The 12,445-nt window shown below is 40.7% G+C and overlaps 1 pseudogene; it reads right to left on the bottom strand.

Annotated features, from left to right (window-relative positions):
* Positions 1-7,359: 7,359 nt before the first annotated feature.
* LOC122100484 lies at positions 7,360-8,361 on the bottom strand (annotated as a pseudogene).
* Positions 8,362-12,445: the final 4,084 nt, after the last annotated feature.

Below are 12,445 nucleotides of genomic sequence, written 5' to 3'. Positions count from 1 at the left end.
TTTGTAAATAAGTTTTCAGTAGGAATCCTGGAGGCCTGTGAAATAATGTAATCAGAGAAAGGGCTAGGGTGTTCCTAGGGTGCCAAGACTTTGTGAGTAGTGATCGAAACTAGGCCCCTAGGGATGGGCTTTTCAGGATGGTGTTTGGCCAGGAGCCCTTAGTACAACCCAGCTAGACAAATGTCCTTTTTATGGATATTCTCTGCCAGGTAATGCCTGTTCTTTTTTGAAAATATTCAGGCATCGGCTCTGATTAGAAACACCCTACCTTCTCACCACTGTTCAGTCCAAATTCAAGTTCAATAGCTTTCTTCATTAAAACCTCATGGCAGTTTAATTACACCTGAACTTATAGACAAGGATCCTTTACCTATTTCCATTCTCAGGTTTCGATCACCATAGAGCAGCTTTCCCTGAATTCGAAATAAAGAACCCTCAGTGACGTCACCAATGGTGATGATGGAGATCTGGAGTCATCACTGGACTCCAGAAAGAATGTGAATGTAGAGCAGATAAGGCTATTTGCAGAAAAGACCAAGCAGATTTCGAGTCCTGTGGATGTCTCACTTGTTCTGAACCCTACACATGACGCAGATGAACCTGCAGATACTCCAGTGGAAGAAGATCCAGAATTTATTCACTTGACTTTCACAGTCTGCCTAGATCAGCTCCAGGTGAGTCAAATCAGGACATGTCTTGGCATGCAAGATAAACCAGCACTTGTGGAGTTTGAGGAAAATTTCCCCAGTCTGTGTTCAGAAGCACCAATAAGTGATGTCTGAAAGCTTAATTCAGTTGAGGAAAGGGAGTCTGTCCTCACAGAATATCTGCTGCAGGAAAACCAATCTCCAATGGAGAAATTAGAATATGTCCCTCCCTCAACTCAGGAAGAAAAGCCTTCCTGTAATGAGGTGGTAGATTCCTTTGACTACCCTGACCTAGCATTTCTGCTTATAGGCAACTTATAGGAAGATCTAGTGTTATAGGTTCCTTCTTCCCTCCCTGGGAAAATATCTATTTTACTTTTTGTCATGATTGATGTAAAATGTTTATTTTATTTACTCTTCTAACTCTATTAAAATGTCAATATTTATGTTGTACAATTCTTGAATCCTATATACTGTGGATTTTTTTCTTCCTATAATCTGATGACCCAGGCACATGGGTCCTGAGTGGGTTGAAACACCTGTAGCTGTACAAGAGAATCTACTGAATATAGAGGCAACTATTAAATGCATAGGCAGTGGCAAAAGTCCAGGCCATGTCTCTATATGGTGATAGGGTCCCTACACTAGCTCTAGGACATAGCAGACCAGACATCCTAGAAAGGTGTTCCTCCTTGATCCTCAAGCTCATAATCTGTCAATTGGGACAAATGCCAGAGTAAATGTAGTGGTACATGGGACTCTCTTCCAACAGTGAATTCAAGTATCAATACACATCCATTGTGCTTCATGCAAACATCTAAGAAAATTTCACCCTAAAGAACATCAAAAACCTAGTTTGGGGAGAAAATATTTAACAAGATACATAGGATCCCACAATTCAATGAAAATGAATACACATCAAGAAACCTGTGGGACACAGCAAAAGCATTCCTGAGGGAGCAAATTTATTCCCCTCAGTGTCCACATCAAGAAAATAGAGATGGACTAAGTAAATAATCCCATGTTGTAAACTACTAGAAAAATATGAAAAAAGTGGAACCTAAAGTTACTAGATGGAACCAGATTACCAAATTAAGAGCTGAAATTAACGAGATAGAGATTAAGAAAATTATAAATAAAATTAATAAAACAAAAAGCTGTTTTTTTTTGAAAAAAATACATAAAATTGATGGACCTTTGGCAAGATTAATTAAGAGAGGAAACCCAAATTAACAAGATCAGGGATGCCACGGGAAAAATCACAACAAATACCCAAGACATCCAAGCAATTCTAAAGAACTATATCCAGAATCCATACTCTCTAAAGAAAGAAAACCTATCAGCAATGGATGCATTTTTATGTGATATAGATAGATAGATAGATAGATATAGATATAGATGGAATTCTATGTCTCCATCAGAAAGAATGACATCACCCCATTTGTTAGGAAATGCAAAGACTTGGAAAAACTTATATTAATTGAATTAAGCCAGGCCAAAGAAACATAGGTCCTATATTTTCCCTTATTTGCAATAACTAGTATATGTCTGGGACAAGCAGAAAAGGTCAAAAGCTATGTACATATGACCAGATAAGATGATTTAAGCGAGGGGTCGGGGGGTGGGGGGAGGATGGGAAGGGATGGGAAGGGGAAACAAAGGAGGAGGCTACAATGCTTGATAAGAAATGTACTCATTATCTTGCCCATGTAATTGTAACCCCTCTGTACAGTATTTTCACAATAAAAAATTAAAAAAAAAAGAAATGGATGCATTTTTAGAGAAATACAAGTTACCCAAACTGAGCAAAGAACCAATCAATTAAAAAAGCCAATATCTTACAATGAGATAAAGGAAGCAATCAGAAGTTTTCCAACAAGGAAAAGCCCAGGACAAGATGCATTCACTACGGAATTCTGTAAGACTTTTAAAGAGGAACTAAAACCCATACTCCTCAGCCTCTTCCATGAAATAGAAAAAGAGGGAGCTATCCAAAACTCATTCTACGATGCCAATATCACACTCATCCCTAACCCAAGCAAAGACCCAACAACAACAGCAACAACAAAAAACTACAGACCAATCTTCTTGATGAACACAGACACAAAGATCATTAACAAAATTCTATCCAACAGAATCCAGAAACATATAAAAAAACATACATCATGGCCAAGTAGGCTTCATCTCAGAGATGCATGGATGGTTTAACCTACATAATTTAATAAATGTAATCCATTATACCAACAGACCCAAGGTCAAGAGCCACATGATTATCTCCATTGATGCAGAAAAAAAGCTTCTGATAAGAGACAATATTCATGTTAAAAGCTCTGGGAAAAATAGGAATAGAAGGAACATTCCTTAAAACAATAAAAGCCATATACGACAGACCAACAGCCAATATTATACTTAATGGGAAAAACAACCAATTTTCCTAAAATCAGGAACAAGGCAAGGATTCCCACTTTCTCCACTCTTCTTCAATATACTTCTGGAAACCTTAACCAGAGCAATAAGTCAAGAAAAAGACATTAAAGGGATCCGCATAGGGAAGGAAGAAGTTAAATTATCTCTTTGGGCAGATGACAGGATACTATACCTCAATGATCCCAAAAACTTCACACTCAAGGTCTTACAACTTATAAACAAATTCAGCAAAGTAGCAGGATACAAAATCAACCCACAAAAATCAGTTGCCTTTCTGTACACAAACAATGTAGAAGCAGGAAGGGAAATCAAGGAAACGGCCTCATTCACAATACTCCCCCCCCAAATAAAATATTTAGGAATTAGTCTAACCAAAGATGCAAAAGAACTATTTAATGAAAACTGTAAAAACTTAAAGAAAGAAATTATAGAGGACACCAGAAAGTGGAAAGACCTTCCATGTTCTTGGACAGGCAGACTTAATGTTGTGAAAATGCCAAAATTAATATACAAATTTAATGCAATTCCTATTAAAATCCCAATGATGTACATTGCTGAAATACAGAAAACAGTCCAAAAATTCATATGGAACATCAAAAGAACTAGAATAGCCAAAATAATTCTAGGCAAAAAAGACAACATGCGAGGGATCTCAATGCCAGACTTCAAACTGTACTTTAGAGCCATAATGACAAAGACAGCATGGTACTTTCACAAAAACAGACCCCTGAGGGGCTGGGAAGGTGGCTCAGTGGTAGAGCACTTGCCTTGAATGCCTGAGGCCCTCGGTTCGATTCCTCAGCACCACATAAGCAAAAAGAAAAAAGCCAGAAGTGGTGCTATGGCTCAAGTGGTAGAGCGCTATCCTTGAGCTGGAGAGCTGAGGGACAGCATCCAGGCCCAGAGTTCAGGCACCACGACCAGACCCCCCCCCAAAAAAAACCAGACCCCCGAAGACCAAGGGAATAGAATAGAAGATCCAGAAATAAAACTACATGCCTATAGTCAGCTGATATTTGACAAAGGAGCCAAAGACATACAGTGGAAGAAGCACAGCCTCTACAACTACTGGTGCTGGTGCTGGGAAAACTGGGCGGCCACATGCAGAAAACTAAAAGTGGACTCCAGCCTGTCACCATGCACTAACATCAACTCAAAATGGATTAACATAAAACCTGAATCCCTGAAACTACTGCAGGACAGAGTAGGAGAGACACTTGAACTTATAGGCACAGGCAGGAACTTCCTGAACAGAGTTCCAGGGTCACAACAAATTGGGAAAGACTCAACAAATGGGACTACCTTAAAATAAAAAAGCTTCTGCACAGCTAAAGCTATAGCAACCAAACTAGAAAGAAAACAAACTAACGGGAAAAAATATTTAGCAGCAATATAACAGACAAGGAGATAATATCCAGTATGTACAGGGAACTCAAGAAACTAATCCCTCCCAAACCCAACAAATAAATTACTAAATGTACAAGGGAACTAAAGAGAGACTTCTCAGAAGTAGAGATAAAAATGGCAAAGAAACACATGAGGAAATGTTCACCATTCCTGGTTATAAAGGATATGCAAATAAAGACAACCTTGAGATACCACCTTACCCCAGTCAGAATGGCCCACATCCTAAAGTCAGCCAACGACAAATGCTGGAGGGGATGCAGAGAAGGAGGAACCCTATTGCCCTGCTGGTGGGAATGTACACTTATACAAACCACTTTGGAAGGCAGTTTGGAGGGTCTCAGAAAGCTAAATATTGACCTCTCCTATGAGCCAGCCATACTACTCCTAGGCATCTATCCTGAACAACAGGAACCATGATACAAGGACACGTGCACCTCCATGTTTATTGCAGCACTGTTCAAAATAGCCAGGATATGGAAACAACCCAGATGCTCTCACTACAGATGAATGGATCAAAAAATTGTATTTATATACAATGGAAAATTATGCTGCCATTAGAAAGAACAAAATAATGGCATTCACAGGGAAATGGATAGAACTAGAAGAAATCATGTTGAGTGAGGTAAACCAAGAAGAAAGAGACAAATGGCACATGGTCTCCCTGATAAGTGGATGTTAAATCCAGAACATAAGGTAATACAACAAAGTAAACAAGACGAGAAACAAAAGACTCCCACTCATCTAGTCCAATCATTACTAAATGACCCCATGCCGCTGACCACATATGTTATATATGTGCACATCAGAGGGAAACTAGGAGGAGGACACAGAACTAGAGGGAAACGGGAAAACATACAACAGTGAGACCCATCAGCTGCATTGGACATTGATCAAAACAAACCAAGCAACTTAAAGGCAGCGTTGGGAGGGAGGAAATGAGTGGGAAAGAGAGAACAGCTGACACTCTGCAAAAAGAAAGGAATGTAAATATCACTCGATATGGAAGAAATAACTGTATAGTCAAAGCCCATAGAACTCATAAACTTTATGGACCATGATAGGCAATTTGCCCCATGAGTGTTAGAATGTGTTTGTAACTTTAACTAAGCATCACTATCCCCAAATACTTTGAAATTTGTGAAATTATGCAATCAATCACAATAAAAATTTTGGAAAAAGTACATAAGAAATATGAACACTGACATAAAATACATCATAATTAGGAGAAAGAAGACTTGCATAAATGGAAAATGACTTGCCAGGTGTCACGGACCATCTCACTAACTCTAGCTTCTAAAGTGGCATATTCTAAAGATGGAGGTTCAAAGCAGCTCCTGCAGACAAATCTTAAAGACCCTTATTCAATGAATCAGTAAAAGTCAGGAACTAGAGGTGTAGCTAAAGTTCTATGTACAAGCGTTGAACAAAAAAATAAGCAAGAGAGCAAGGTCCTGAGTTCAAATTCCATTGGTGGCATGAAAGATAAATATATCAGAGAAACAAAATTTTGACAATGGCGGAAGTGGCGCTGTAGCTCAAGTGGTAGAGCGCTCGCCTTGAGCTGAAGAGCTGAGGGACAAGCGCCCAGGCCCAGAGTTCAAGCCCCACGACCGACAAAAAAATAAAAATAAAAAAAAAAATAAAAAAAAAATAAAAAAGTACAACTTTAAAAAAAAAAAAATTTGACAATGGCAATTTTAAACTAAGGAAAAACATATACAGGAAAAAAGAAAAGTACATGTCAATACTGTCCTTGAACAGTTTTTTCTCATGTCCATAGCTCCAATTTTGGATATTTGTTGTTGTTTTTTTTTTTTTGGAAATAATTTTTGGAAAGGTTTTTCTTCCTCAGGTTGGTTTTGAATTACCATCCTCAGATCTCTTCTTTCTGAGTAGCAAAGATCACAGATGTGAGTCATCCTCCCCTACTTAACTTCCTCTTGTTTTTGCAGTATCCAATTAGTTTGTTTAGGATTTCTTATAGTCCCGTACACATTTTAGAATGAATTTTGCAATTAATTTAAACCTAGGTCACAATCTTGTAAGGGGGCATTTTGAATGCAAAGGCAATTTGAAAAGTACTGCTCTTTAAGAATTTTTTTTTTTTGGGTCCAGTCTTGGGGCCTGAACTCTGGGCCTGGGCGCTGTCCCTCAGCTCTTCAGCTCAAGGCTAGTGCGCTACCACTTGAGCCATAGCGCCACTTCCGGCTTTTTTCTTTTTGCTTATGTGGTGCTGAGGAATCGAACCCAGGGCCACAGGCATGCAAGGCAAGCGCTCTACCACTGAGCCAACTTCCCAGCCCTCTTTTAGAAATATTAAGTCCTAGCTGGGCACTGGTGACTCATAATTGTTATCCTAGCTTCTAGGAGTCTGAGATCTGAGGATCATAGTTCAAAGCCAGCCTGAGCAAGAAAGTCTGTGATATTCTTACTCTAATTAACCACCCCCTAAACCAGATGTATAGCTGTTGCTTAAAGAAGTAGAGTGCTAGTCTTGAGCAAAAAAGTTCTGGGACGTTGCCCAGGCCATGACTAAAGCTCCACAACTGATAAAAAGTAAAATAAAGTACAATATTGAGTCCTTTAGTTATAGGACAGGGTTATTTTTTTCCATTTCAGTGGATCTACTTGACTATAAAGGCCTTTTTCCATTTCCAAATCACTCATCTTTTTATTGTTGATGTTCTGTGGTGGTCTTGGTGCTTGAATTCAGGATAGGAGCTATCCTTGAGCTTCATTTAGCATGAAGCTAGTACTGTACCACTTGAGATACAGGTCACTTCCAGGATTTTTGGTGATTAATTGGATCTAGGATGTGGTGCAGGAGGAAGGGGAGTAGAAGGAATGGATTGGGGGTGTCCCTCCTTACCCTGGTGCTTTAGTCATATGAGATGGAAAGTTTACTCAAAATGGGCAGGTCTCCTGAATTGTCCAAGATGAGGGAATCTGACCCAGCATGGCTCCTGCTGCACTGCACAGGTAGCCTTGACCCAAGAGAGAATCCTGAGGGGTGGCATGAGAATCAAACATGTGAGAGAACTCAGACATGGATCAGAATAGGAAGGTGGTGGGGTAGACATGAAAGGCAGCCCCATGAAAGAGGTAAAGAACAAATACCTGGCTCTAGAAGGTGAAGGGGTTATTGGTGCCATCAGGAAGGTTGGGTGAGCCCAGGAGGTCATCGGCAATCAGGATGGGTGTTGGGATGATGGACGTGGGGCTATCTAGCAATCCAGTGGTGGCAGCAGTCTCATTGGCACTGGAAAATCCAGCAAAGCTAAAGCTATGCTGGAGATAGGGAAGGTCTGCAGAAAGGTCCTGGCCAGGGCTCTGCGTTCCTTGGTTTTGTGGATGAAGTGGCAGCAGGGCTCATAGAGGCAAAGGTTGGTGACATGGAAGGTGCAACCCAGCTAGATCTTGCACTTGGGATGGCAGGCTAGACTGTGGAGCTTGTGGATGCTGTGCATGAAGTGACACTTGTCTCTATAGGTGTTTTCTTCAAATTGGAGGAACAGCTAGGTCTTATAGCCACTGGAGTTGACCTGCCTCTTTTGGTCTGCTTCTGATTGGGCAGCAGCTGCTCAGCACCTGTGAGAAAGAGCAGTCTCTGAAGCTGCTGTCCCTAGAGTACAAGACTGGGACTGGCTCACCCTTCAGGTTGCTGATGACCTAGCTCTGGTGGAACTTGATGCTGGGCAGGGTGTTGGCCAAGTGCCTCCAAGGGAAACACCTCAGCTCAGCAGCAGGAGAGACCACTGCCTTCCTGTCCAGCAAGCAGCCCCTTCTCTGGGAGCTCTGTCATTGAGCATCTTGTCAACCAAACCTTGCATAAAGCTTCTCTCAAGTTGAAAATGGTGGCAGACACGAGTGGGGTAGTCATTGTGGACACTGACAGAGGCCCAAAGGTGCAGATTTGGTGTCATGAAGGTCCTGATGTGGGGAAGGTGCTTACTCTCCCACTTAGGTCAGGAGTTCCACATGTCTAATCCCAGGGCCCCTCACCTTTCTCACTCTGCCCTCATAGAACTTTAAGTGGAATTTTTTGTTTTCTTTTTAGATTATAAAATGTCAGTGCATCAAATACAAGGGATTGCTGCATATTAACTGGGTTGCATGTAGTCAGGTTTTTTGTTTGCTTTTTGTCAGTCGTGGGGCTTGAACTCTGGACTTGGGCACTATCCCGTGCTCTTCACCTCAAGGCGAACATTCTACTGCTTGAGCCACAGCACCACTTCCGGTTTTCTAGTGGTTAATTTGAGATAAGAGTCTCACTGACTTTTCTGCCGGGCTGGCTTTGAACTGTGATCCTTAGATCTCAGCCTCCTGAGTAGCTAGGATTAGAGGCGTGAGCCACTAGCACCCGGCAAGTAGTCAGTTTTTCATCAGAACAAATACCTGAGAAACGTATCTTCTGAAGTGAGATTATGTGTGTGGAAGGTAGGGAAAAAAATGAGAAAAACTGGAAATGTTGGCAGATGCTGTAATTTGGGCTCTTGGGGAACAGTGCAAGGATATTATACATTCAATGGCACTTTGAATCAAGGTAGTAAGACCCTCTCAAAAATATTAAATAAAAAAGGGATAGAGGCACAGTTCAAATGTTAGAGCATTGCCTATTGTGTGTCTGGCCTGGAGTTCACTCCCTAGCCCCAGAGATTTGACTTGGAAGGGGCTAATCTAAGTGTTACATGTAATCAATAGCAGGTTCTCTAGCACTGATCTTTTGATTAAATTGAATTAATGTGTGTGTGTGTGTGTGTGTGTGTGTGTGTGTGTGTGTGTGTGTGTGTGTGTGTGTGTAGGTGGTATGGCGTAAGAGATAGCAACTGAGTTTCAATCTTCTCAAGGTGAATATCTAGTTTTCCCAGCACCATTTTCAGAGCCATTTTTTTCTCTGGTAAAAATGAAACAGTATTGATTCAGTTCACTCTAGAAAGATAGAAGGTAGACAGGGACACAAAAGAAATGTTTTGGTCCAGTATTCTGTTTAAATACAGGGCTCAAGCTTTTGTTTTAGCTTTTAGTTTTGTGGCGGGCACTCTGCCACTTGAGCAACACTTTCACTCCCAGCTTTTTCCTGGTGAATTGATGAGAAGTGTCTCTTGAGTAAGTAGTATTATAGTCCTGAGCTTCTGGTACTGAGCTACAAAAGAAAACAAATTTAAATTTTCTAATAGGTTTATTTTTACAGCATAGTTATGGTATAATACAGGTATATCCATATATCTCATACATATTGTGGATTGTTTTCATTTGCTTTTGTTTTGTTCCAAGGGCTTGAACTCAGGGTCTAGGTGCTCTCCCTGAGCTTTTTTGGTCAAGACTGTTGCTCTACCACACTTTGATCCACACTTTGGATCCACACTTTGTGTTCACACATGGATCAAAGAGAAGGGTTACAGAAATATCTTCTTGTCTTTCTGGCATCTTCTTGAAGGTTTTGGAGAAGAGAAGACCTTTCACAAATGGGGCTATTGGGTATTTGACTTATTGTGAGATGTCTGCTTATCAAATTAAGACATTGTTCAAAGAGCACATTTGAACCAGTCTGTGTTTACATATACAGCATCCAGAAATAATGAAAAACAAAACCAATCAAAAAAGAGAATAATCACTCATTTTCCTGAGTATGAAAACCCAGGAAAATGTTTCTATGCCCTATGAACTTTAACCCCACATGCTATAGCAGGATTATTTTGGTATAGATTTTCTGGCCCCCTTCATCACACATAGCAGGAGGAGTGCAGGAAGAGCAGCTTATCAGGAAAGCAGCTAGGCAGTGTTGAGATGCAATGCAGGCCCCTTATGGACCCTCTTGATCTAGGTTCTGAAGAGGATGTTTCAAGGTAGAGGCAGTGGGAGTCAACCCCAGAATGGTCAAGCTGAAATCCTGAAAGTCTGTGAACAGCTTTCTATGCCCTGGATTGAGTGAGTTTGCTTATTCTTACATTCATATTCTTCACCCAATAAACAAACATGGCACCTCAAAGAAGAGTCCTGGGCCTGCCCTAGTCCTTGTGAGTGAAAGGTGCTGGAAGCATAGGAAGCACAGTGATCTAGCAGGCAAATCTGGAAGCCTGAAACGCCATGGAAACGGCAGCCCTGGTTACTCAGAACCAACAGATATCCCTTGCATTGGCCCTGAATTCCAGGAGACTTGGCAGTTACCTCTCAATTCTGTGACAAGATGGCTAAAGGCTAAAGGCAATTCTGTCTGAGGAGTGGTGACAAGATGCCTAGAATTACCAACTCAGACCCTAGGAAAGGCTGGAGTTCCAACTCCAATCTCCACTAATCATAAACCAAGGCCAACCAGCTGTATCAATAAAGCCATGTGTCTCCTTGGATAGTAGTTGGAGCTGGCAACAAGTGTCTCACACCTATAATTCTAAATACTCAGAAGGCTCAGATCTAGGGTTTGCAGAAAAATCTGGGCAGAATAGTTCCAAGACTCATATTTCCAGTTAACTAACAAAAAAAAAAAACAAGTCAGTGAAACTTTGGCCTAAGAAGTATAGCACCAAGTGCTATACTTGAGTGAAAAAGCCAAGTGAGAGTGTGAGACTCTGAGTTTAAATCCCAATACTGCTGTTCACACAGGTGTGTACTTCCACACACACATGCACATATCTCTGTGCATCACCTCCTTCTGGGATGCAATAATAGATGCTGAGAGTTAGCTCTAGTATCAATATTAACTCATTTCCAGTTTGATGACTGTATTCTACACACAGCAGTAGTGTGAAAGCTTCTCAGAAATGAGTCCCACCACGCTTACAGTGATTGAGGATGGGAATAGGTGCATGCCTTCTGCTAGCTTTTGAGGGACCTCACTGTGCATCTGTGGACATTGTCTGTTCAGAAAAAAAGCCTCTTCCCACAGTCACCAACAGCCACCAGAATGTGGGGAGAACTGGTCTGAGTAATGATCACAGGATCTTTATTTCATCTTTGTTAGATCTTTTTGCCTCATGTGGAGTCAGGATGTATGGCAAAGATGATTTTAATAGTTTGATGCACAAAGAGATCATTGAAAAATTACTGATATTTACCATGTAAGCACAGGGTACCAACAACAACAGTGATTGCATATTCTATTGATGATTCTTTCATTTCTGTTGTTGTTGTTCATGGGAATTGAACTTGAGGCCTGGGTACTGTCCCTTGAGATTTTTTTCACTGAAGCCTGGTGTTCAATCACTTGAGCCACATTTGGCATTTTTGTGGTTATTTGGAGATAAGAGTCACTTGGAAGCCTGGAGCTGGAGGTTCACCCCTGTAACCTTAATTACTTAGAAGTCTGAGATCTGAGGGTCAAGATTCAAACGGCCTGGGCCAGAAAGTCCATGAGAGTTTTACCTCAAGTTAACATCCCCCAAAACTCAATTGGGATCATCATGTCTCAGCTTCCTGACTATCTTGAATTGCAAGTGTGAGCCATCAGCAGTTTATTTGTAACAAATAAGCAAATAATAAAAATAAATAATAATTGTAAAATAAATAATAAATACTATCTCTTTAAATAGTTTTAAAGAGATTTTCATTTTATTTCATGTGGACAATGCATGTTGATCAGTGTTACCCTTTCCATTATTGTCTACCCTCCTTTTGTTTGAACACAGTGTCTCTGTATATTCCATGTGATCTTCTTGTTTCAGTTTCTTGAGTGCTGAGATTATAGGCATGCACCACAATATTTAGCTTTGTAAGTCTTATTCTCAAACCAAACCAGAATGCCAAGCAATATTTTCCTAGTTTCTGCTGCACTACATTACAGATATGCATTAAGAATGTCAAACATTTCACACCCTGCAAATGTGGTCCACTGACATCACACTGCATACAATATGCATGGTACATGGGGAAGTTAGCCAAGTGGTCTAGGCTCACTTGACACTGAGTCCCATGTAAACCCAGGTGTATTCTGATGCTGCTGAGTGAAATATTCGGTAGATGTCTGTTAA

The sequence above is a fragment of the Dipodomys spectabilis genome, unplaced genomic scaffold (assembly GCF_019054845.1).
Source record: "Dipodomys spectabilis isolate Male_0828 unplaced genomic scaffold, ASM1905484v1 ptg000578l, whole genome shotgun sequence".
In the NCBI taxonomy this organism is placed as follows: domain Eukaryota; kingdom Metazoa; phylum Chordata; class Mammalia; order Rodentia; family Heteromyidae; genus Dipodomys; species Dipodomys spectabilis.
This window is presented reverse-complemented; position numbering and strand designations above follow the sequence as displayed.